At 41.1% G+C, this 24,177-nt stretch overlaps 1 pseudogene; it reads left to right on the top strand.

The window, feature by feature from the left end:
- Positions 1-1,890: 1,890 nt before the first annotated feature.
- LOC115848353 (ADP-ribosylation factor-like protein 16 pseudogene) lies at positions 1,891-3,003 on the top strand (annotated as a pseudogene).
- Positions 3,004-24,177: the final 21,174 nt, after the last annotated feature.

Below are 24,177 nucleotides of genomic sequence, written 5' to 3' on the forward strand. Positions count from 1 at the left end.
GACAATACGTACGAAAATGTAGGTTGAAATTTAACATGTTTTAGCAATCAAAAATAGACAAAATTTGCTTTCATAACTGTTACGAAATCAACTGAGAATTTTGTTTTTAATTTTGGAAGTTTATATTTATGTTTTGTATTTAAAATACCATCTCAGAGAGGTTTTAAAGTTCTATGGTGAGCATTTCTTTACATATAGCCCATTTTGATGTGGCTAGTCTTTATTCCCAAATTGGATATAACAATAATATACTTTGCTTTAAAAATGTCTTTTGGGGCTTTCCTGGTGGCGCAGTGGTTGAGAGTCCGCCTGCCGATGCAGGGGACACGGGTTCGTGACCCGGTCTGGGAAGATCCCACATGCCGCGGAGCGGCTGGGCCCGTGAGCCATGGCCGCTGAGCCTGTGCTCCGCAACGGGAGAGGCCACCACAGTGAGAGGCCCGCGTACTGCAAAAAAAAAAAAAAAAAGTGTTTTGGAAGTTGTAGAGCCATCTTCATATTCTACAAAAGGTTTATTCTAACTTACAGGTAAGGCAAAGATCACTGATGCAAATGTATAGCATTGGTATTACCTTTATGTCTGTCCTTAACTTTTATGTTCCAAGATCAAAGTTCTTGAGCTTTTTGTCTTTCAGCAATGGTCAGTTGTAAGTCTAAAGTAAACAATTAGTGTCAATGAATAAAGGGCGCTGAAAGCTGTACAACTGTAAATGGAAGCAGAGGTGTTTAGCTGAGTCCTGGGTATACACATCAGAGTTCTCCTGATACCTTATCCCAGCCATTTAGGAGACTCCAGAGGTTCTCCTGCTGTCATGTTGTAAAGGGAAAAAATATTAAAATATTATTTAAGATTGGATTAAGATGGCTGTCTGGGTGTAGATGCATCTATTCTCTTCCCTCCTCAAATACCTTGGAATAAAGAAAAAAAAATCTATATATTTAAAAGGAAAACTCATTAACTGAACTGTTAGAAAATAATCTTCCTAGCATACTAGGTAATCTTAAGAAGTTTCTGAAATAGAGAAATCAAACAGGATTGGAATGACAGAGATGCAAGACTGGAGGGCATCATAGCCCCATACACTGCAAGGGTTGATTGGCCAGTGGTTTTGGGAATGCTCCAAATTAAAAATCCAGTCAATAAAGAGAGCAGGAGGGTTCCCAGGGGTGATGGAAAGGACTATCATTTGTGTTAGTCTTTGTAGGAGCAGTAGAACTTTCCCCTGGGCTAAAACAATGAGAATGAGCAGAGGACACAGGAGAGTTGGTGCTCTAGGTAGCCAGTGACCCCAGGAAGAAATGAAGCCGCAACACCCAGAAGAAGGGTCCTCAGAATACCCCAGCAAGACATGCTATGCCGGCCATAATCACCACCAGAGTCAGTGTTACAAGCAGCAGGCCTTCACCACTAGATGAACCAGCTCTCAGGTACCCACATGAAACAGGAGGCCGAATTATATCATCCTTAAAGCAGGAGGTAATGTGTGGTAGTGTCTAACGTTGGTAAGCCAAGAAACAAAGCCAAAAGCCTATTACTTAAAGTTATGGTGGAAAGTACCAGAAAAACTAAGAACCCAAACATTGAAAAGGGACATGACAGTGTTTCTGGACTGGGAGTGGATGAGGCAAGAGGCTGTTTTTCATTCTGTAAAGTTTAATCTTTGTTTCTGTTTTTCTTCTTGTTTTACAATATACATTATTGTAAACTAATGAATTATTAACAATGTAATTCTAAGAATATTCATTTTCTTTGATTGGTGTAACGTTTTAAAACCAACCATCATGCATGTATAAAATGAAAGAAATTCAATAAAGATATTTCCATTAAAATAGCAGAACTTCTAAATACCTTGGAGAGGATATTATAAAAAAATAAGCAGGCTCGGTGTCATGGGCCTGGGGAAGACACTGTTGGTGAAACGCTTGCAGACGATCCTTCTGTGCAGGGTAGGGGGTACGGCGATCCGGGGGGCTCTGGCGGTAAGCAGGGTGGGGGGCGCCCGGGGCGGGGTCCGCCAGTGCTTACTCCCTGGCCCCGCTCAGAGACCTTTTTTTTTCAGCACCTTTATTGGAGTATAATTGCTTTACAATGGTGTGTTTGTTTCTGCTTTATAACAAAGTGAATCAGTTATACATATACATATATCCCCATATCCCCTCCCTCTTGTGTCTCCCTCCCTCCCACCCTCCCTATCCCACCCCTCTAGGTGGTCACAAAGCACTGAGCTGATCTCCCTGTGCTATGTGGCTGCTTCCCACTAGCTATCTATTTTACGTTTGGTAGTGTATATATGTCCATGCCACTCTCTCACTTCGTCCCAGCTTACCCTTCCCCCTCCCCTTGTCCTCAAGTCCATTCTCTACGTCTGCGTCTTTATTCCTGCCCTGCCACTAGGTTCTTCAGAACTTTTTTTGTTTTTTAGATTCCATATATATGTGTTAGCATACGGTGTTTGTTTTTCTCTTTCTGACTTACCTCACTCTGTGTGACAGACTCTAGGTCCATCCACCTCACTATGGAGACCTTGACTGCCTTACACAGCTGAGCTCCCAGGATGGGAAGGGCAACCTGGGCGATCCTCCCCCGACGCGGCCCACGGTGGGTACCAACCTAACTGGACATGGCGGCTCAGAGAAAGATCACCATCCAGGAGCTGGGGGGTGGTGCATGGGCCCCATCTGGTCCAGTTACTATGGAAACTGTCATTCTCTCCTGTTCATGGTGGATGCCTCTAACCCCACCCAGCTCTCTGCATCCTCTGCACAGCTCCTGGGTCTCCTTTCGGCAGAACAACTTGAAGAAGCATCGGTTCTGATTCTCTTCAATAAAATTGACCTGCCCTGTTACATGACCATAGAAGAGATGAAGTCGTTAATCAGGCTCCTCGACCTCATTGCTTGTGCCAAGCGGAATATCACCACGTAGAAATCAGTGCCCGGAAAGGCACTGGCTTGTCAGAAGTGCTGCGCTGGCTCCAGGACATCCACAGAACTAATGGTTGACTGCAGGGCGGAGAAGCATGGCTGGCCCGCTCTGTGGCAAGAAGGCAGAAGAAAACACTGCTTGGCCTCTGGCTATCTGTTGCTTTTATAAGGGCAAGTAAGCCCTAGAATATCGGGTTCTGTGCTGAGTTGCAGTGATGGGTAAACTGAGGCACCCAGGTTATAGAAACTCCTGACATCTGCCCTCTGGCTCCAGCGCTGGGAGAGGAGGACAGGCATGCTGGGTGGCTTGTGTCCTACATCACCCTGGGATGGTTCTAGGGGATTTGTTCCCCTCCCCCCAGGAGAGCTGCTCTCTCAGCTCTGACAGAAGCTCCAACCTGTTGAGTTTCTGATACCATGACAGTATAAGGAAGCTTGTGGGAAAACACCTATTGCTTGGTGCATTTGTGTCCTAGGGCCTCTGTAACAAATCGCCACAAATGGTGGCTTGCAGCAGCATAAACTTACATTCACGGTGCTGGAAGCCAGAAGTGTGGAGGCTCTGAGGGAGAATCCGTTCCCTGCTTCTAGTGGCTGCTGGTGCCGCTTGGTGTCGGCTTGTGGCTCGCAGGACTTGAATCTCTGCCTCTGTCTTCACGTGGTCTTCTCCCCTCTTTTTATAAGGAGGATGTAGGGCCCACCCTAAATCCAAGGTGGTCTCATCTCAAGATCCACAGTTACATGTGCAAAGATCTTTTTTTCCAAAGAAGGTCACCTTTGCATGTTCCGGGGGTTACAACTTGGACATATCTTTTGGGGCCACTATTAAACCTACTGCAGTCTGGTAAGAAAAAATAAAAAAATAAGCACACTTACTCAATGAAATCTATAATACTTAAGAGCATAAAAATTAGGCTTGAATGTACTGGGGAGAATCCACATTACTTGATGAGAACAAGCAATCATAAAATATCAGATTTACCACGAGTAATCTAAAAAATTAATAAAAACTCCATGGGAGTTTTTAGAAAATAAAACTTGAAGGTGCTTCTTGATTTCATCTGATAGAGGTATACAAGAATATGTGTTTCCCCTAAAAAGTAGCAACTAAGGGAACTTGCCTTACAGAGGGAAAACGTATGATAAAATTATAATAACTATGAGTTGTAGGTAAGGGCACATAAATAGGTAAGTAGGCCAAGAGAACAAAATAAAGTCCAATAACAGGCCCAACTATGATTATTACTTCAATGATCAAAGTGGCCTTTCTCGTCATTGGAGAAAAGACAGACCATTCTATAACTTATGTTGGAACAATTGGCTATCGATTGTTCAAAAAGGAAGTTCTCCCTCACACCATATGTAAAAATATATCATGTATGGATTAAAACCTAGGTTTACAAATAAAATTATAAAAGTTTTAGAAGACAGTATAAGAGAATTTATTTTTCTTTGGGTGGGAAAAGCCTTACCTAAATCCCAGGAATCAAAAAGGAAAACACGAAGCTGTGAACTCGCACGTATGTTCAGGAAAGGGATTAAGTTTGAGGTAGGAGGTGAGGAACATATACTGCATATTTTTGTATTATTTGAATCTTGTACAATCACGTTAACTTAATATATTATCTATGTTCTTCACTTTAAAAATAAAGAATCAGTAATATCTCATAACTAGCAGCTTCTCACAATTTCTTGTGTATGCCAATCTCAGTCTACCTCCGGGAACCCTGACTAGAAACCATTGAGTTATGCCACCTAAACCCCCTCTACCAGTGGCATTAGCCCTGCTCCCTGGAGCAAGGGGCAGGCAGGTGAAGGAATGCCCAGAAGCTGCTTACATTTAGCTTCAACTTGAATTTGTTTCTTACTCACATGATAGATCACATCATTAGGGATCTGCTTACCCAAAAAGTAGTTTTGCAGGGAACTTACCTGGTTACTAGCATTATTGTTACATAGAATTTGCAAGTTGATACATTTCTTTTTGGCTCCTTTTAACTCCTTTGTTTGTTTTCATGAAACTTTTCGCTACCTCCTGTAAAGTTATCTTTTTACAGTTTCTAGACTCTCAATGCCCTTATATAACATTTTCACTCCTCACAGATGAACCCAACCCAATTTTACCTTCCCTAAAGGTTTCAACTTTCCCATTTTCTATCTGTTTTCACAATTATATTAACATCTTTTCTAAAGAAGTAATGACCAATAAGGTGCAAAAACTGACACATGTCTCTCACTGATATTGACATTAAAAAATGGAATCTGTTACCCCTAATAAAACCCTATAATTTATGGGCTATATGGAAAAATCTTGTCAAGGCAGTATTTTTCTCATTTCTTTCCCCCTTTTTCTTATAACAATATTTAAACAACATTAAAAAAAAAAAAGGTCAGCACCTTTCCAACGTGCATTTGAAAGACTTTTAACTCTTACTTAGATTGAGTCTTGATTGTGTGCTTAAATACTGCTAGGATGACTTGAACAGAGGAAGAATGAGATTCAGCTGAGCTGCATGTACTTTTCCTTTTGTGCTTTATGAACACCCATGTGTTTGAGAAACTGATTATTAATGAGTTTCATCATCTGGTCTAGCAATTCTTCAGAAATCCAAGATCTGTTGACAAACCTACAACTTTCAAAGTTGGCTTTTCTCCAATTTAAAATGCCTTAATCTGATATTTTACATTTAAAAGTTGCTGTTGTTTTTTGAAACTCTAAGATAAAACTGTGCCTTTTTGAGTAGTCCTATTCTATTCTTGGTCCCTGGTAGGAAGAGTTGCATCTCTAACAGCTTTCCTTTTATGGGCTCCTAAAGTAATTCTAAAATGGGCAAGTCTTCCACATTTCATTGGTTATTAACTGCATCTCACCAATTGCAGGAGATCGACTTTCTCAGATCTCAGCCCCTCAACACAGCTTTTGCTGTATTTTGCCATGAGTTCTGAAGGGAGCTAACAAAAATGTATGTAAAATTCTTAGCTCACTGTCTGAAACATAATAGCTGCTAAAATATTATTGATTCTTACTGCTCCTTTGCATGGCATAATCACCACCAAAGCAGCACTTATAATAATAGTAAACATATATTGAATGTTTATAAATGACACAGTACGGTGTTAAGCACCTTCCAGGGGATTAGTTAATGAAATAGATATAACCTTATTATCCTCCTTTTACAGATGAGAAAACTAAGGCTTTGAGAGTTTATTCAAGTTTAATCTGAGATGGAAGCCAGTTGCCTCCATAGCCGGGGCTCCTCAGAGAGGAATAAGACCAAGGATCCCTTTACTAGCCTAAAGTCACTATGGTGCAGAAGATGCATAGAAAACATCAAGAAATGAGCTACTAGGGAACTAATTTCTCCGTAGAGCATGACATTCTATATTTGCCTTCTATTGATTGCTACTACCACTCACCATAATGGTGCCTCTAACTGCAGTGCATCTCCTTTTCTGTGGCCAGTCTTTGAATTACGAATTTTCTCAGTTTTCAATAGAGTAGGAATTCAGCTTTGTGAGACGTGGGGAATTAAATAAATGAAAGAGGATTTACTGAGGTCAGCTGCAATAGATTGCTCTTCAGTGTTCTTCAGAATCACCAGTCCTGCTTAGAATCAAATGCAGCCCATGGACTTCCATTGCTGCCCAGAGTTAGCGTCTTATCACTCTGCTGAATTCCTTTCAATTTCTACGCTTGAAGTCATTGGTCTCACTTAGTTCCTCAACTTGATTTCCTCCTGCTGTTGAAGGCTGCTGAATAGCTGTCTGGAAAGCCACTATCAGCAGCTGTCTCTCCCCTGCCAAGGAAAGGCTTTAACAGTGAAAAGCTGCACACTGCTTCAGATGCACGCATGTGTGATTTTCATAAATTGAATTGAAATGATTCAGAAGGAAAAAATGATTGAAAGGTGGTGCAATGGTGACACAATATCCCCATGAGGACTATGAAGTGATATCCCAAGCATGCTGTTCATTCTTGTTTCTACAACTACAGGATAATATTTATCTGGCTTTTGCATAGTGTATCAGGTGACAGGAGGAAGCCTAAGTAAGATGCTAACGCCTTTGCTGTATGTATTAAGCTGCAATGCTTTTTCTCTGGCATTTATTTACTAAATCACAGATGCTCAAAAGAAAAAGGACTTTGAGGTGTCTATTGGCATGTCTTTCTGTCTTAAGCACTGATCTCTTAAAATAATCCTGCAACCTCTCTCGTTTATCTATGTCAGTATTTATTACAGGGCTTATTGTCATTTTTTCATTAAGAAATATGAGGTATGTTTTCAAACATAAATACTTTAAATAGTAAATACTGCACTTCCCTTCTACTGACAGCCCCAACCAATAAAGGACCAGAATCTCACGACTGTCTGGTTCTCCTGTTACTGAGAGCTCATCAGAAAATGATAGCATCTGGTAATTGTCTTTGAGTAGAAATTTAATTAATAGAGTATCACAATTGACATCAAATGGAAAATAACTTTGAGGAAAAGTATGAAGTAGGGGGAACACATGATTTCTTCTTTCTTGATCAAATAAATCCTGTTCTTCATTAAAAAAAATAGGAGTTGTTCTACCTTCTGTCAGGATCATTCCAACTTTAAGGTTATTAATGTGCATCACTGGCAGATAGTACAATTTTCTATTAAACTAATGGTCATTGTCTACTTGGAGACTCCTCTTGAAATTATTCCTTAATGCCTACTTCATGAAAGGTAGATCTAAAGAAGGCTTTTTACGCAGACATAGAGAATGGATTTGAGGACACGGGGAGGGGGAAGTGTAAGCTGCGACGAAGTGAGAGAGTGGCATGGACATATATACACTATCTAATGTAAAATCGATAGCTAGCAGGAAGCAGCCGCATAGCACAGGGAGATCAGCTCGTGCTTTGTGACCACCTAGAGGGGTGGGATAAGGAGGGTGGGAGGGAGATGAAAGAGGGAGGGGATATGGGGATATATGTATATGTATAGCTGATTCACTTTGTTATAAAGTAGAAACTAACACACTATTGCAAAGCAATTATACTCCAATAAAGATGTTTAAAAAATTTTTTTAAATAAAGCAGGCTTTTTTGTTGTTTTGGGGGCAGACCACCAGGTTTCATGTCTTACTGAATTGATTGTATTGTTTGTGACAACATATGTAAAGCTAATTAAGCTGTGCTTGACATGGTCCTAGCTTCTTCATCTGCACCATAAAAAGGCTAACCTAGCAGCTGTCTAAATCTATGAAGTCAAAAAAGGATCAAAGCAGAGACACAATTTCCTCTGAACTTGAAATGAAAATGAGTGTGTTTCCGGTGTCTATCAAACTGCCTAAAACCAAGTAAATCATTTCAGAAGAAGCTTTCAGCACTCTATCAAGGTGATGGAGGTAGCGGAGTGGTAAAGTAGAAACACGTTTACAACTTCATTTCTATTGACTAGATAAATAACCTCCATTATTCAACATGATAAAACCAACCAGAAACAGAAGTTAAGATGTTCATATATCAATCCACTAGTAGGACTTAAACTCCATCAGAGGAACAGAAGAAAATAAACAAAAATGGGAGGATAATGTCTCAATGTTATTTAGTTGTGATTCGCCTAGTGTTAGGTCACTTATTCCCAGATACGCATGACTAGCTTGTTGCATATCTATTTAGTTTGAATGCAAAATTTGCGTGAATACACGTAATAGTATTTATGAGCCAAGTAATGTGCTGCGTGCTTTACATATACAGTCTCCTTTAATTTGCCCAACAAAATTGTGATGCAATTTTTATTATCACTATTTTAAAGATGAGAAAACTGAGCATTGATAGAATTGAAAATAACTTCCCAACCATCCAGAACTAGTAAGTAGTGAGTCCAGGATTCAAGTCCTCATGTATTTAATCTAAAGCCCATATTTTAAATCATTTACAATCATTACCCTAAAGTTCTCTATGTGATAATATAATCTTGGATAAGATGAGAAAAAAAATAGGTTTTAAGACTATGTGCTCTGAATTTTCTGACACAATATGGTTATGATTTTCTCCATTTGACAAAAAAAGAAGCATTAGCCTAATTATGCTTAGGGCTCAGATAATGAGCATATCTTGATTTAAAATCTACAATGTGAACAACTCATGGCAGATATCTCAATCTGACCAGAGAAATCCTTTCTTATTTTTTTTAGTTGGAAGATACTTGATTTACAATGCTGTGTTACTTTCTGCAGTACAGCAAAGTGAGTCAGTTTTTTATATATATATATATATATATATATATATATATGTAAAAAATATCGTGTGATATTGCTTATATGAGGAGTCCTCTCTTATTTCTTTTAGTAGCCAGTCTCTGTGAATGTGGATTTAAGCCATTGAAGCTTTACATTTTTATAAGGCAAAAAGGAAAGAATCCCTACTTTTCTGATAGCAGCTTGGATGAAAAAGGCTAATGAGAGGCTCTAATGTAAGTGTTCTGTAACTTTTTGTGCCATGAATTGCACTATATAGTCTGAGGAAGCCTATGGACCTCTTCTCAGAAGGATGTTTTTAAATGCATAAAATAATCTACATAGGATTACAAAGGAAGCCAACTGTATAGAAGTTTAGTTATCAAGAATTTTTAAAAAACAATACAGTAATATATGAATTTCTTTATTATACATTAAGTAACAAGACCTAGTGGCATGTCTAATAACTACCGCACATTTGAAGCAGGGGTGGATGCAGAAAACTATTGGAAGATCTGTCACTACTGTAATGTTCTATTCCTTTAAGTATTACCTGCACATTTTAATATGAATACTTGACTTAGTCTCAAATTAATCAACACTTCTACCCTCCTCCCAAATAATGTAAGAGATTTTAGAAAGCTTTAACCACTTATCTTCTGAATTACATGATATTGTTGTCCACTATTTCCATACCACTTTCTAGCTATACCTCCAAAGTTAGTTGTTACTATTTTTGTGGTTTTAAACAATTAATGATTATTTTGATTTTTCCACATGTTGACCATTAAAAAAAAATTACCATTATTATTTGCACTTCATTATTTGCTTCTGTGCTCAATTTCCTTCATTCAAAAGTATATCTATGGGCTTCCCTGGTGGCGCAGTGGTTGAGAGTCCGCCTGCCGATGCAGGGAACACGGGTTCGTGCCCCGGTCCGGGAAGATCCCACAGGCCGCGGAGCGGCTGGGCCCGTGAGCCAAGGCCGCTGAGCCTATGCGTCCGGAGCCTGTGCTCCGCAACGGGAGAGACCACAGCAGTGAGAGGCCCGTGTACTGCAAAAAAAAAAAAAAAAAAAGGTATATCTATTAGTAATTCTCATTAAACTTTACAGGGTCTGTGAATGGTAAACACCACCAGTATCTGCCAAAAATGTTTGCTTCACCCTGAATGCTGAAAGGTATTTTAACTGCATATAGAATTCTAGATTGAGAGTTATTTTCTTTATAATAAATTAAAGATAGTATTCCCTTTGTCTGGTTTTTATTATACAGATAAAGCAAGAATAGGATGGTTTGAAACAAAAAACTTCTTAGTATGAGAAAGAGCTCTTAGAAATTTAAATATGGTAGCTGAAATTTAAACATGCAATGAAGATTTGTACTATCTGCATCAATAAGCTTTCCCTGATGTATTAATTTTCTATCACTGCTGTAACAAATTACCAAAACTTGGTAGCTTAAAACAATGCGAATTTCTTATTTTAAAGTTCTGGAGGCCAGCTGTCCAGCAGGGTCTCATTAGGCTAAAATCACAATGTTGTCAGCCTTCTTTCTGGAGACTCTAGGAGAGGATCAGTTTTCTTGCCTTTTCTAACTTCTAAAATCCTTCTAGAATCCATTCCCATCACTTGGCACATGGGTCCCTTTCTCCATCTTTAAAGTCAGCCATGGTGAGTTGAGTCTTTCTCACATTACAACACTCTGACTTCCTCTTCTGCCTCCGTCTTTCATACGTAAGAACTTTTGTAATTACATCAGGCCCACCTAGATAATCCACGAGAATCTCCCTAGTTTAAAGTCAGTGGATTAGCAAACTTAATCCCGTCTGTATCCTTCAATTTTAAAGTGTACTGCTTGCAATATCAGAGGGTGTTACCCCGGAAGTATAATAGAATCAGACAATTAGGAGAGGCCACTGGGAAATTAAGTCTGGATGCCTCTCCAATGGCACATATTCTTGGGAGCTATCTGGATTGCCTTAATCACACGACAAAGTCATATATTGAAATTGGAAGCCTTGACTGGAATACCACAACATGTCATGCTGACCACTTTGAAAGCCTTTATTAGCTATAGTTGTTTTGCTCAGTCGGAGCGTCAACTCTTTTAACCTCTCCCATCTGAATTCTACATATCCTTTCAGGCTCAACTTTGGTCCATCTTTACCATAAAACATTTTTTTTTTTTTTTTTTTTTTTTGCGGTATGCGGGCCTCTCACTGCTGTGGCCTCTCCCGCTGCGGAGCGCAGGTTGCGGAGCACAGGCTCCAGATGCGCAGGCTCAGTGGCCATGGCTCACGGGCCCAGCCGCTCCGCGGCACGTGGGATCTTCCCGGGCCGGGGCACGAACCCGCGTCCCCTGCATCGGCAGGCGGACTCTCAACCACTACGCCACCAGGGAAGCCCGCCATAAAACATTTTTGATTGCTTCACCCCAACGGGCTCTCCCTTTTCCAAATTCCTATCACTCTATAGTCTATATTTTATTATTTTGCTTCTAATTACTCTATTGTTTACTGTTGTTTCATCTTCATTGTCATCATCTTTGCTCCCATGTAGTGAGCCCCCACTATGGAATCAGACTCTGCTCTAAATGCATTTTGAGCACTACTTCAATTCTCATAACTACCCTTCAAGGTAGTTATTATTATCCTCAGTTCGTGGTGGAGAAAATAGAAACTCAGGAGGTAACATCTGGCACCCAGGTTCAGATAACCTGAAAGTGGAGGAACAGGAATTTGAACCCAATCTGCCTGACACGAATCTGGTGCCTCTGATCCTTTTCCTATACTGCTCCAGACAATGTTTGTTTTGTTCTTAGGCTATAAGCTCCTCCATGGTAGGGACTCTATTTTTCTGAAACTCCCACAGCATCTAGCACAGACTTAAGCCTAAAGCAGGAGTCCAATGCAAGCATGGCATGGCAGGTTCGGCAAAAACATGGACTTGAAGCAGAATAGTGTCATAAGCAATGCAAACAGCCCCAGCTTTGGTTTATTGCATGAGTGAAGTGATTATACAAGAAGTCAAAGAACCTATTTCAACAGCTTTTATTTTGTGCCTTTAAAGGATGCCCGGTAGGTTAGGAAAATTTGGGGAATTCCCTTTAGTGGTTTTGCAAGGATGACTATGGTAACCTCGGTCAACGAGTCACCTAGCTAAACCTATGGAACCAGAAGAACACCAATGCCTACAACCAGAGGGTTTACAAAGTTTCAATATCCAACCAGTTGTTGCTAAAATAATTTCAAATAATTTCTCTCAAAGGAGTGCTCTGTGGTTATGCCCAAGTCTCAGTGGGCCTGCTCCCTGCTGCCCTTAGCCAACCCTTCAGGGAAATTGAAGTGCTAGTTCACAGATCCCATCCTGGTATGAAACTCCAGAGCACTTACACTTGTGTTTAATGATAATAATTAAGGATTAAAAAGGGCTCTTCAGTGCACACAGATAATGCATTTTTTAGCCATGCAGAAGCATATCATTTCTTAGATCAGAGCATCTTCTAGTATAAAGTGTCCCAAATCTGTGCCTTGCCCAGAGGGGCACAGATGCACCCAAACATATTTTTCAGACATTCATGCACTTTATGTTCATGTGGTTGCAAAAGAACAGACAAAAGCCCTCCTGGAATCTGTGGAAACTGCAAAGATGAGCTCATTCGTGGGCTGCCCCTCAGATACTACTGCTGTAGGTGAATTGGCCAAGCTCAGACTTGGACAAGCAGATAATGTGAAGGAAAGAGGGAAGGTGCCATTGCTGAAAAGCAGGCCCTTGGGCCAAGATAGGGCTTGTAGAGAAACCCCCAGGCGATGCGGGAAGCCTGTGGGAATACTTCCTGGCCCTGTGTGTACATCCTGCTTTGTTTCTGAAGAGGGTGTTTGGCACAGGGTAGGTGTTTGTGGGTTGGATGAAGATGCTTCTCAGCTCACTGGCACAGGGTCCTCCCATAAAATGGGCATATAACTGGGGCTAGAAATATGCAGAATTATAGCTGGTGATGCTTTTAGAGTTTTTATTAAACCCTAGTCTACCCAGCCCACTTTGTTATTTTACTCTTTCCATCCAGCTCTGTGGGTCTGGATGCGGTTTCCACATGTGGCAGAATCCCCCACTCTGGCCTCCAGTCCGCTCTCTCCCAGAGTCCTGCCAGGGTGAGACTTGGCACATTTTCCTGTGTCCCATCCCCTCCACACCGTGCCCTGGCTACACCGCCAGTCTGACACCAGAGCTTCCCAACCCGTATGCCTCTGCACACCCTGAAAATGAGTGAAGGGTGGTCTGAAACGGTCAGGGTGACAGTTTGGGGGACAGGCAGGGCCTGGGGCACAGGAGCCGCCCCCTCCTATGTCCTTACCCCATACAGCTTCTAGGAACAGCAGCTTTCTCTGTTGGCCCCAGCGAGTCTCATAACTGGTGTCATTTTCTGTGAGTGTCCTGAGAAGATTCAGAGGCGCTGTTAATTGCTGCCAATATAATCAATGAAGGCAAATGCCTATCTGCAGCAGTTTTTAATTTTTGGTGTGCATCAAATTTACTGACTAAGCTTTTTAAATTACGATGCCAATTCCCTATCCCCTGAAATTCTAATTCAGTCAACATGGGGATTCGAATCTGCATTTGAATTAACCCCCCTGAGCTATCTTTCTGAACCTTGTATTTATTGAGATAGAGGAGGCATTTTTAGCAAATAATCCCCAAACCTGGCAGGTTTATCTCTTGCCCATGATACATGTGTTTCTAACACAGACTGGCATGTGTGTATAGGATGTAGGTGGGGGAAATCACAGATAGGGAAACTGAGGCCCACAGAAGTGAACTGACTTTCTCAAAATCACAGAGAAAGTTGGAAGGATCGAGTCCTTGTTCTACAGTTGGCACTTCCGCCACTATCCCACACTATCTTCCTTCTTCAAGCTTTAACATGAGTTAAGAGAGGACTACTCCCTCAGCAGAACCCTGACATATTAGAAAAATGGGCTTGAGGAAGGGAGTGGAGTCAGGACTGTGATGAGAGTTGAAGAAGAGGCTGCCAATATCACGGAAAAGTGCCAGGTGAGGATTATATTACCTTTCAATAGTGTATTAAAGAGTTACTAAATTGGGGAATTAGGAATCTTAACTTAGTATAAAATCATAACTTTTGAATTGGATAGAGATATTAGAGGTTATCAAGTCTGATCTCCAGACGAGGAGAATGAGTGCCCTGAATGAATCCTAATCGTGATGGAGCTATGACCAAAACCCGACTCGATCAAGGTCAGTGGGCCTTCTGCTACTTTGCCTTCCCGAGTCCTTGATATGTTTTCCTGGCATGGCTTATAGGATCCCAGTTAAGGAAACTCATCATCTTTCACTTTTGAGGAAACAGGACTTTTCTGTGTAGCAAACTCATCTACTCAGCCCACAATGGTCTCCATATCCTCACAGGTGCTTCCAGTGCTCTCAGAGCTTCTGAAGAGGGGGCAAGAGACACTTGGCATCTGTTACATACCAGCAGCTAACATAACTGCTGGCAGTAGTAGGCTCTGAATAAATGGTTGATGATGGATGGCATAATACAGAATCTGCCTTTCCATGAACTCCATGGACTATTTTCCTGCATATTGCGTTATTCAAGATGTTAGTCTTATGTGGCAAACAGCCCTAAAGTTTTTGATCTTTTTTGGGTTTTTTGTTTGTTTGTTTGGTTGGGTTTTTTTGTGGTATGCGGGACTCTCACTGTTGTAGCCTCTCCCGTTGCGGAGCACAGGCTCCGGACGCGCAGGCCCAGCGGTCATGGCTCACGGGCCCAGCCGCTCCGCGGTATATGGGATCTTCCCGGACCGGGGCACGAACCCGTGTCCCCTGCATCGGCAGGCGGACTCTTCCAGGCGCCACCAGGGAAGCCCTGATCTTTTTTCCATGTATCAGCAGTAACATTCTGAGGGTTTTTTTTGTTTGTTTGTTTTTTTAATGTATCTTGAACAACTCTCTAAATTCTAATATGCTACAATCTCTTTCGGGACACAGACTGTGTTATTTACCTCTTCACACCTAGAACAGAGTCTGGTACATAGTGTATCCCAACTGAATGGATGAAGGATGAAGGACTGTCTTCCCCTCTCCACCTTCCGTGCCCTCCTCTCTCCTTTATCCGCACATGCTTACAGGAGTCCTCAGTAGCTGGTCAGAAATCTCGCAGGTGTCATGGAGCTGAGCAGTTCAGTGGTATTTGTGTGTGTGTGTGTGTGTGTGTGTGTGTGTGTAAAATATACGGGGGCACCGCTCCGCATGAGAAATCTGACAAAGGACATGGAATCTGTGTCAGAGCAGCTAGTGCTAGCAATGTGTACCCTTAGAATTCTGTCCTTACCAAAAGGTGACAGAGCCCACATCAAGCTTTGCCGTGGTTCTTGGATCCTATGTCCACGGCCTTTCTGCTCTCCCCCCGCCCCCTCCAGCTTCCCCCTCCTCCTAAGTCACTCCCGTTGTATACATGCGTCATTAGCAACCTCTCACTGTGGCAGGAACGTGGCTTTCATCTATGAATAGATTTTAACAGCCTCCTTCAAGCTTCCTCTCAGGGCTGCACTGACTCAGCCACGCGGGGGAACAGGGAGTGCTTTTACTGACAGCAAGCCTTACCATTCTAAGGTGTGATGATGGGAATGCAAGGAGAGAAGGGCAAGAAGACCCAGCCTGAAGGAAGCCTTCCTAAATGAATACATCCACCATGGAAGAGCCAGAAAGAAAGATGCTGAGCAGTTGGACAACTATTGTGGGTTGTTGTGGATAAAGGGATCATTCAGGATATGAAATTAGTGATTTCAAAAATAAGACCTCTTTCAGATTTGTGCTTTGATCTAAAGATTAAGAAGAAATTGCTTCCCCTGAGAAAGGCTATTTAGAGAGTCAATCTGCAAACAGCCAAGCTGGGGAAAAAGAGGATTTCCAGAAGGCAAATTCAGATCATGAGTGATGGGTGCCGTGCCTTGCAGGCTGAGTCATAGCTACCGCCTTTAATCAGTGACCGGACGCAGTTACCACAGCAGCCAGCTGCAAAACGCTCCTCTGCAGACCTTCAGAGATCCGAGGGACCACTTCTGGCTCACGCTGCTTCACGCACTCAGAATGTGTGGGAACAAACCAAGTTAGCGCCTTAGGTGGGATGGAACCAGCCAAAGAGGTTTTTCCAGAAAGAAGTAACCTCATGGCTGTTTATGACTAGGACAAAAGATTCCCCTGATAGAAATGTTTGGTGTCTGCTTAATTGTTCTCAGGCAGTTATCACTGCAATCGGCAAGCTGCAATGTTGCAAAACCTGGTCTAGACCAGTATTAAAAAGAACCTGTTTGTGATTGTTTTTTTAAAATTTTAAAAAAATTTTTTTTTTTTTTTTGCAGTACGCGGGCCTCTCACTGTTGTGACCTCTCCCATTGCGGAGCACAGGCTCCAGACTCGCAGGCTCAGTAATTGTGGCTCGCGGGCCCAGCTGCTCTGCAGCATGTGGGATCTTCCCGGACCGGGGCACGAACCCGTGTCCCCTGCATCAGCAGGCGGACTCTCAACCACTGCACCACCAGGGAAGCTCTGCGATTGTTTTTTGTTGGAGAGAGTAGATAAACAGTTCCACCCAAAGTCTCACTCAAGTGTTTACTCCGTCCCCCTCTCTTTGCCTCTCTTTCTGTGTGGCTTCTCAGGAGGGTGAGCATGAGGTGGGGTTTGAGGACACACCGAGATGCAAGTATATGCAGTGCTCCCTTCATGCCACTCGTCCTTAGCTGCAACAGGCAACACCTGGGTTAGTGAGCCAGGCTGGTGTTCCCAGAAGCAATGACTATGAAGGTTCTGGTTTTTATTTTCGTCAACTGGAGACTCTGCCCAGGAACATACTAGAATGACAGGGGCAGCTTCAGTCAGGTGGGGTTCAGAAACATGATGATTAGGAAGATACCCATGCCCCCAAATATCGCTTCCCACTGGAAACTCCACACTCAGACCTTCGTTTCTCTGACTCAGATTCTATGAACTCCCACTGCTGGGGTTTCTCCTCCCACTGACAATGATTCTTCTTCATCTCCTCTTTCTTTGTTCACAGCCAGGCATAGCCTCCATCCCCCTTTCCTCCTGGAGTCAGTATTAAGCGGAGAGTTAAATTTACCTTCTTAACCACGTGCTGAATGTTTTCTTCTCTGAAAGGTCATAGCATTTTCCATCTATTCCATTCGTCTGTGCACTTAACTGTGTGAATCCTTGGGTTATTACTTGATGGTTTGATGGGTGTACATGATCTTCCCAATTATATTTTAAGTACTTGGGAGCAGTGACATAATCAGGAGTCTCTGCCATTAACAACAGATTCTAACACATAAGAGGTCTTTAAGAAATACTTGTAGGGCTTTCCTGGTGGTGCAGTGGTTGACAGTCCGTCTGCCGATGCAGGGGACACGGATTCGCGCCCCAGTCCGGGAAGATCCCACATGCCGCGGAGCGGCTGGGCCCGTGAGCCATGGCTGCTGAGCCTGCGTGTCCGGAGCCTGTGCTCTGCACTGGGAGAGGCCACAACAGTGAGAGGCCCACGTACCGCAAAAAAAAAAAAAAAAAAACCCTGTAGTTTGAAGATTTTTTTTGGAATTAATAAAATTTGTTTTTGAGCAGTTTTAGGTTTATAAAAAACTGGAAGGTACAGAATTCCTCCTGCCAGCCACAACCTCCCCCCTCCCCAGTCTCCCCTACTATTGGTAGCATGGTATATTTGTTGCAATTGACAAGACAATATTGATACTTAAATTATTAATTTAAGTCCATGGTTCACCTTAGGATTCACTCTTCTGGTTGTACATTTCATATGCTTTGACAATATATAATGTCACGGAATCATACAGAGAGTTTCACTGCCTTAAAAATCTCTAGTGCTTCACCTGCTTCATTCCCCCTCCCCCATTCCCCACTCCCCATGTGCCAAAGCCAGACGGCCACTAGTCATTTTCTTGTCTCTATAGTTTTACTTTTTTCCAGAATGTCATATAGTTGGAATCATAAAATATGTAGCCTTTTCAGACTATCTTTCACTTAACATTGTGCATTTAAGTTTCCTTCATGTCTTTTCATTGCTTGAGAACTCATTTCTTTTTAATGCTGAATAATATTCCATTGCCTGGATGTACCACAGTTTATCTATTCACCTACTGAAAGGCATCTTCATTGCTTCCACATTTGGGCAACTATGAAGAAAGCTGCTATAGGCACCTATGCACAGGTTTTTGCGTGGACCTAAGTCTTCAACTTATTTGGGTGAATACCAAGAGGTCCAAATGTTGACTCATATGGTGTGAGTATGTTCCATTCTGTAAGAAACTGGCAAACTGTCTTCAAAGTGGCTGTACCATTTGCATTCCCACCAGTGATGAATGAAAATTCTTGTTGCTCAGATGATCTTCTGAGACTGGCTTTCGGTAAGTGGAAAAGGAACATTTATGGGGTGGAATGAATTCAGAGTCACCTATCCCTACCCTTAGACTGTCCTGCAGAGAACAGTGAGGGGTAGTGGAGTGTGAGTAGAGATACAACATGCACACCCAGGTGATAGCTTCACCCTGCTACTTATTAGCTCTACGGTCAAAGCAAATTACTTAACCTGAGCTTCCTTTCCTCTTATTTAACGACTGGGACAATAGTACCAACTTCCTCAGACTCTAGTAAACATAGTAAACAAGATAATGTATGCAAAGACTCTAGCATACCCCTGCGTGCGTAACAGGCACTCCATAAAACTGTTTCCCAACTGTAAGGAGTTAACAAGTTTTCACTAGAATTTTTGTAAATGTGATGATATGCAGTATCCACTCCCTCTACTTCAAGTTCCTTTATGATAACTGTAAAGTCCTAACTGTGAGATCTTGTGTTAGTGATTAAGACAAGAAAATAACCTCAGGGTTCTTAATGGGAGTGGAATGTCCCTGTTGCTATTTTCACCTGGAAAAGATACTGAGGGACTAGAAATTTCACTTTGACTTTCTGATGCAGGGAGACCTCTGACTCTGGAACATAGGACTGCACACTTCTGCGGGTTTGCCTCACCTCAGCCACATCTCCGCAAGTGAGGTCACCACAGGAGCTGTGCCGGGCAAGTGGTTCCTCTTGATTCCCTCTCACGTGAGCCTCGCTGACCATGGGACTTTCATCTGAGAAAAGTGGTCAGCAGCAGTGTGCAAACATGGCCTACTCACAGCGTTTAGAGAGGTCAAAAACTGCAATTGCCCTGAGATATTTTCACTCATCTTTCTGTACTTGCCATGGGAAATATCACTGACCATTCAGACCATCATGAAATGCCTGTGTGGTGGGTCATAATTTCATATTTTCCATTGCTTTTGCTGTGTATACGTGAGCAAGTATGGGTGTGTATGTGTGCTGCCTGCAGCCTAATTTCTTATAAACTATTTAAAGTATATTTTAGATCCTGCTTCTCTGGCCCTAAGCTAATAGCCATCTTTGGTTTGTATGTTGAGTGTAATTCAAAGTATAAAAACACCCTTTGGCCCTTAGCTCCTTGTGCCATGGTACTATCTTCATCTGATGATTTCCAATTTGGGAAGAGCTCAGAGACCCTGAATCTACCAGTGGTGTTGTATTGTGCAGGTGGGCCAGATTCCTGCTTTGGACATGGCTGTAGATATGACCAGTCTGACTGTCATTGCTTAGTCACTACCGGATGCAGAGCACTGTGCTGGGTGGGAAGTGGTGAGTGAGGACCAAAAATTCAGACTCAAAAACTAGAGAGTTACCATTTCTTTACTTTCAGGTGTCTATTCCTATGAACAAAGTATGGTTTAGCGACTGGAGGGGAAACTTATTGATTGGCCTCTGTTACCACACAGTTATTGACCTATTCAACCCTGGCTCTCCCTTTATCTACACACAGGTCTAGCACTGTGATGGTCAGGGACCCCTGTGCAGGTGAGCTGTAGAGGGGAGAAGTTGCTTCAGCAATACCTTCCTTTGGAGAAGAGCACGAGCTTTTACATTAAACAAATTCTGCACTGAGTCCACAAAAGCCAGTAAGTAGAAATTATACTTTAGGCTATACAGTGTGGAAAGAAGATGGGTCACATTTCAGCAGCAGTTTGGAAGAATTCTATTACTATGTTACGTACTGGAAGAATGATATTTTGGAGTAAAAAACCCAACATAGTAACAAGACTAAAGTTTTTTTTTTTTTGATCTGAGAACAGATGGCTTTGTGTTGTCTAAAAGAAACAGAACTAGGAGTTGGATCATGGTTTAAACGTTTATATTTCCACAAAGTAATAAGTAAACTAAGTTGATCAAGTGGTATGATTCCCACTCATGCTCCATATTTCCAGTGGCAGGCAGATTACAGTAACTAGATGCAGTATTTCATTTTCTGGACTAATATAATATTAGCTATGTTAATAGTTTTACTTTAACAATATTAATCTTAAAAAGGTTGGTGCTTTTCTCCTAGGATCCATGACTGAAGTTAAATAGTTTAGGCGTCACTAGCCCAACTGTTAAGATTTCGCTGGGTGTAAGTAATGAAGAAAGTAGACATAATGCGTGTATTCACCTGATTGTGTTTTCATTTTTTAAAACACAAAATTGTAATGTTCTTTTCAGGGCTAATATCTGGCCTGTGCTTACCCATGTGGCTATACTGCTTGTTAAAATACTGAAATATTTCCATAGAAGTTGGTAAAGAGTTGCTGCTTCAAGCTCCCCTAACACCCTCCTAGAACCTGAATTGACTCAGAGCCTCTCCTGGCCCTTTCCCCCCTGAATTAGTCATTATAGTAGATTGTTCGCAAAAATGGTCACCCTTTCTTCTCTACATCCACACCCCTTTGCAATATGACTTGTGGTCCTTCTAATTAAGAGGTAGTCTCTTTTTTTTCACTTCCTGAATTTGGGCTGATCTTGGTACATGGTTTCACCAATAGAATGCAGTAAAAATTATGTTATACAAATCATAAACCTAGGCCTAAACAAGTCTTATGCACATCTGTTCTCTCTCCCAGAAACATGCTCTGGAATCATAAGGACGAGTCCAAGACACACTGATGGAGGATGAGAAACCAAATGGATTTGAGATGAACTATCTCAGTTCAGGCCATCTCAGATTAGCCTGACTGGCAACTGACCAAATATGTAGGTGCCAGCCCAGCTAACAGCAGAAGAACCATCCAACTGAGCCTAGCCCAAATTGCTGACCCTAAGATTTATGAGCTAAATAGACGGTTATTAAGCTACTTGGTTTTGAGATAGTTTCTTATGTAGAAACATTTGTTGCACATTTATAAGATTATATATAATTTATAATATTACACAGAAATAGGTAAATAATATACCAATAATCCGGGATCTAGAGGGGTAACAACTAGAACAGCAGGGGTCCTCCAAAAATCTGCTCTCATGCCAAGGCCAATCTCTACTTTGATTGATCCCCATGGTACAGCAATAATTTTATTAGGAGTGCATGAGCTTTTACATTTTAAAAATTCTATATTGAGTCTATGAAGGCTAGAAAGTAGAAATTACACTTTAAGCTGTAGAGTATGGAAAGAAGATTTGTCACATTTCACCAGGAGTCTGAAAGGATCCTATTACTAGACTATTGTATACCTAGCTGTCATCATTAATTTGTTAATTGCAATTAGAAACTCGTTGTTACTTTAGAGAAATTTTTTAACATATGTTATTCATTAAATTTGATTTTTTGTAATCACTGTTTATCTTACCAAGGTTAATAAGAAAAAAAGTTTTCAAATCAAGTTAAATATTTCTTTTAGGTAAAACTGATTAAAAAGACAAACAACCTAATTTTTAAAATGAATAAAAACCAAATGAGCCGAAAACTTATGTCCACAAAAAAACCTGCCCATGGATGCTTATAGCAGCTTTATTCATAATTTCCAAAATGTGGGCATATACCCTGAGAAAACCATAATTCAAAAAGAGTCATGTACCAAAATGTTCATTGCAGCTCTATTTACAATAGCCAGGACGTGGAAGCAACCTAAATGTCCATCATCGGATGAATGGATAAAGAAGATGTGGCACATATATACAATGGAATATTACTCAGCCATAAAAAGAAATGAAATTGAGCTATTTGTAATGAGGTGGATAGACCTAGAGTCTGTCATACAGAGTGAAGTAAGTCAGAAAGGGAAAGACAAATACCGTATGCTAACACATATATATGGAATTTAAGAAAAAAATGTCATGAAGAACCTAGGGATAAGACAGGAATAAGGACACAGACCTACTAGAGAATGGACTTGAGGATATGGGGAGGGGGGAAGGGTAAGCTGTGACAAAGCGAGAGAGAGGCATGGACATATATACACTACCAAATGTAAAATAGATAGCTAGTGGGAAGCAGCCACATAGCACAGGGAGATCAGCTTGGTGCTTTGTGACCACCTAGAGGGGTGGGATGGGGAGGCTGGGAGGAAGGGAGGCGCAAGAGGGAAGAGATATGGGAATATATGTATATGTATAACTGATTCACTTTGTTATAAAGCAGAAACTAACACCATTGTAAAGCAATTATACTCTAATAAAGATGTAAAAAAAAAAATGTGGAAGCAACCAAGGTGTTCTTCAATAGAACATCTTCAAGATGTTCTTCAAACTATACCAGACTGTGGTCTATCCATATAATGGAATGTTACTCAGTGCTAAGAAGAAATGAGCTGTCAAGCCATGAAAAGACATGGAGGAACCTTAAATGCCTATTACTTAGTGAAAGAAGTCACTCTGAAATGGGTACTTAACTAACTGTGTGATTCCAACTATATGACATTCTGAAAAAGGACAAAACTATGGAGACATGAAAATGATCAGCGGTTGCCAGGGGTTTGTGGGGAGGAAGGGGTGAAAAGATGGAGCACTGCAGATTTTTAGGGCAGTAGAACTATTCTGTATGATACTTTAATGGTGGGTACATGTTATCACACATTTGTCAAAACCCACAGAGCAAGGCACAACCCATAGAACATCAAGAGTGAAATCTGAAGTAAACTATGGATTCTGGTTGATAATGACAATGTTAGTTCATTGATTGTAACAAATGTACCACACTGGTATGGAATGTTGATGGTGAGGGAGGCTGTGTGTGTTGGGAGAGGGTGTATGTGAAAACATTCTGCTCTATTTTGCTGTGAACTGAAAACTAGCCTAAAGCATAGTCTATATTAAAAAATTAGGTCAAAGACTTGAACAGATATTTTACAACAAATGCTTAATGGGCACATGAAAAAATTTCTCCACATTATTAGTTACCAGGGAATTCAAACTACAATGGAACACCACACTATATACCCACTACAATGGCTAATATTAAAAAGACCATCAGTATCTATTGTTGTCAAGGATACAGAGCACCTAGAGCATTTACATATTACTGGTGGGAGTATAAAATGGTGCAACCACTATTTCTTATAAAGTTAAAACATGCATTTACCCAGCAGTTCTACTATTTGATATTAATCCATGAGAACTGGGACATATATTAATAAAAAGATGTGTGCACAAATGTTCATACCAGCTTTATCCATAATAACCTCAAATTAGAAATAACCCAAATGTATAACAACAGGTGAATGGATAGACGAATTATGGTATATTCTAACAATAAATTCTATTAAGCTCTAACGTAAAATGAACTACTAATTCAGGCCACAACACGGATGAATCTCACAATTATGCTGACCAAACCACACCGAACAGTACAGATTGTATGATTGTTTTTATATGATATTCTATACCAGGCAAAATCATTCAAAGTGATGAAAAATAGGTCAGTGGTCATCTCGGGGTGGAGAGAGAGATTGATTACAAACAAAGGGGCATGAGGAACTTTTCTGGGGAAATGCAAATATTCTTATGTCTTGAATGGGTTGGTGATTATACAAAGGTATGTTTGTCAAAGGTAAGAGAAGGATACCTTTAAAATGTGTGATATATTGTTACGTTATTTATACATCAATAAAGTAGATTTAAAAATTTATACTTCCTAAAGTCAGATATCATTT

Source organism: Globicephala melas, chromosome 3, assembly GCF_963455315.2.
Source record: "Globicephala melas chromosome 3, mGloMel1.2, whole genome shotgun sequence".
NCBI lineage: Eukaryota > Metazoa > Chordata > Mammalia > Artiodactyla > Delphinidae > Globicephala > Globicephala melas.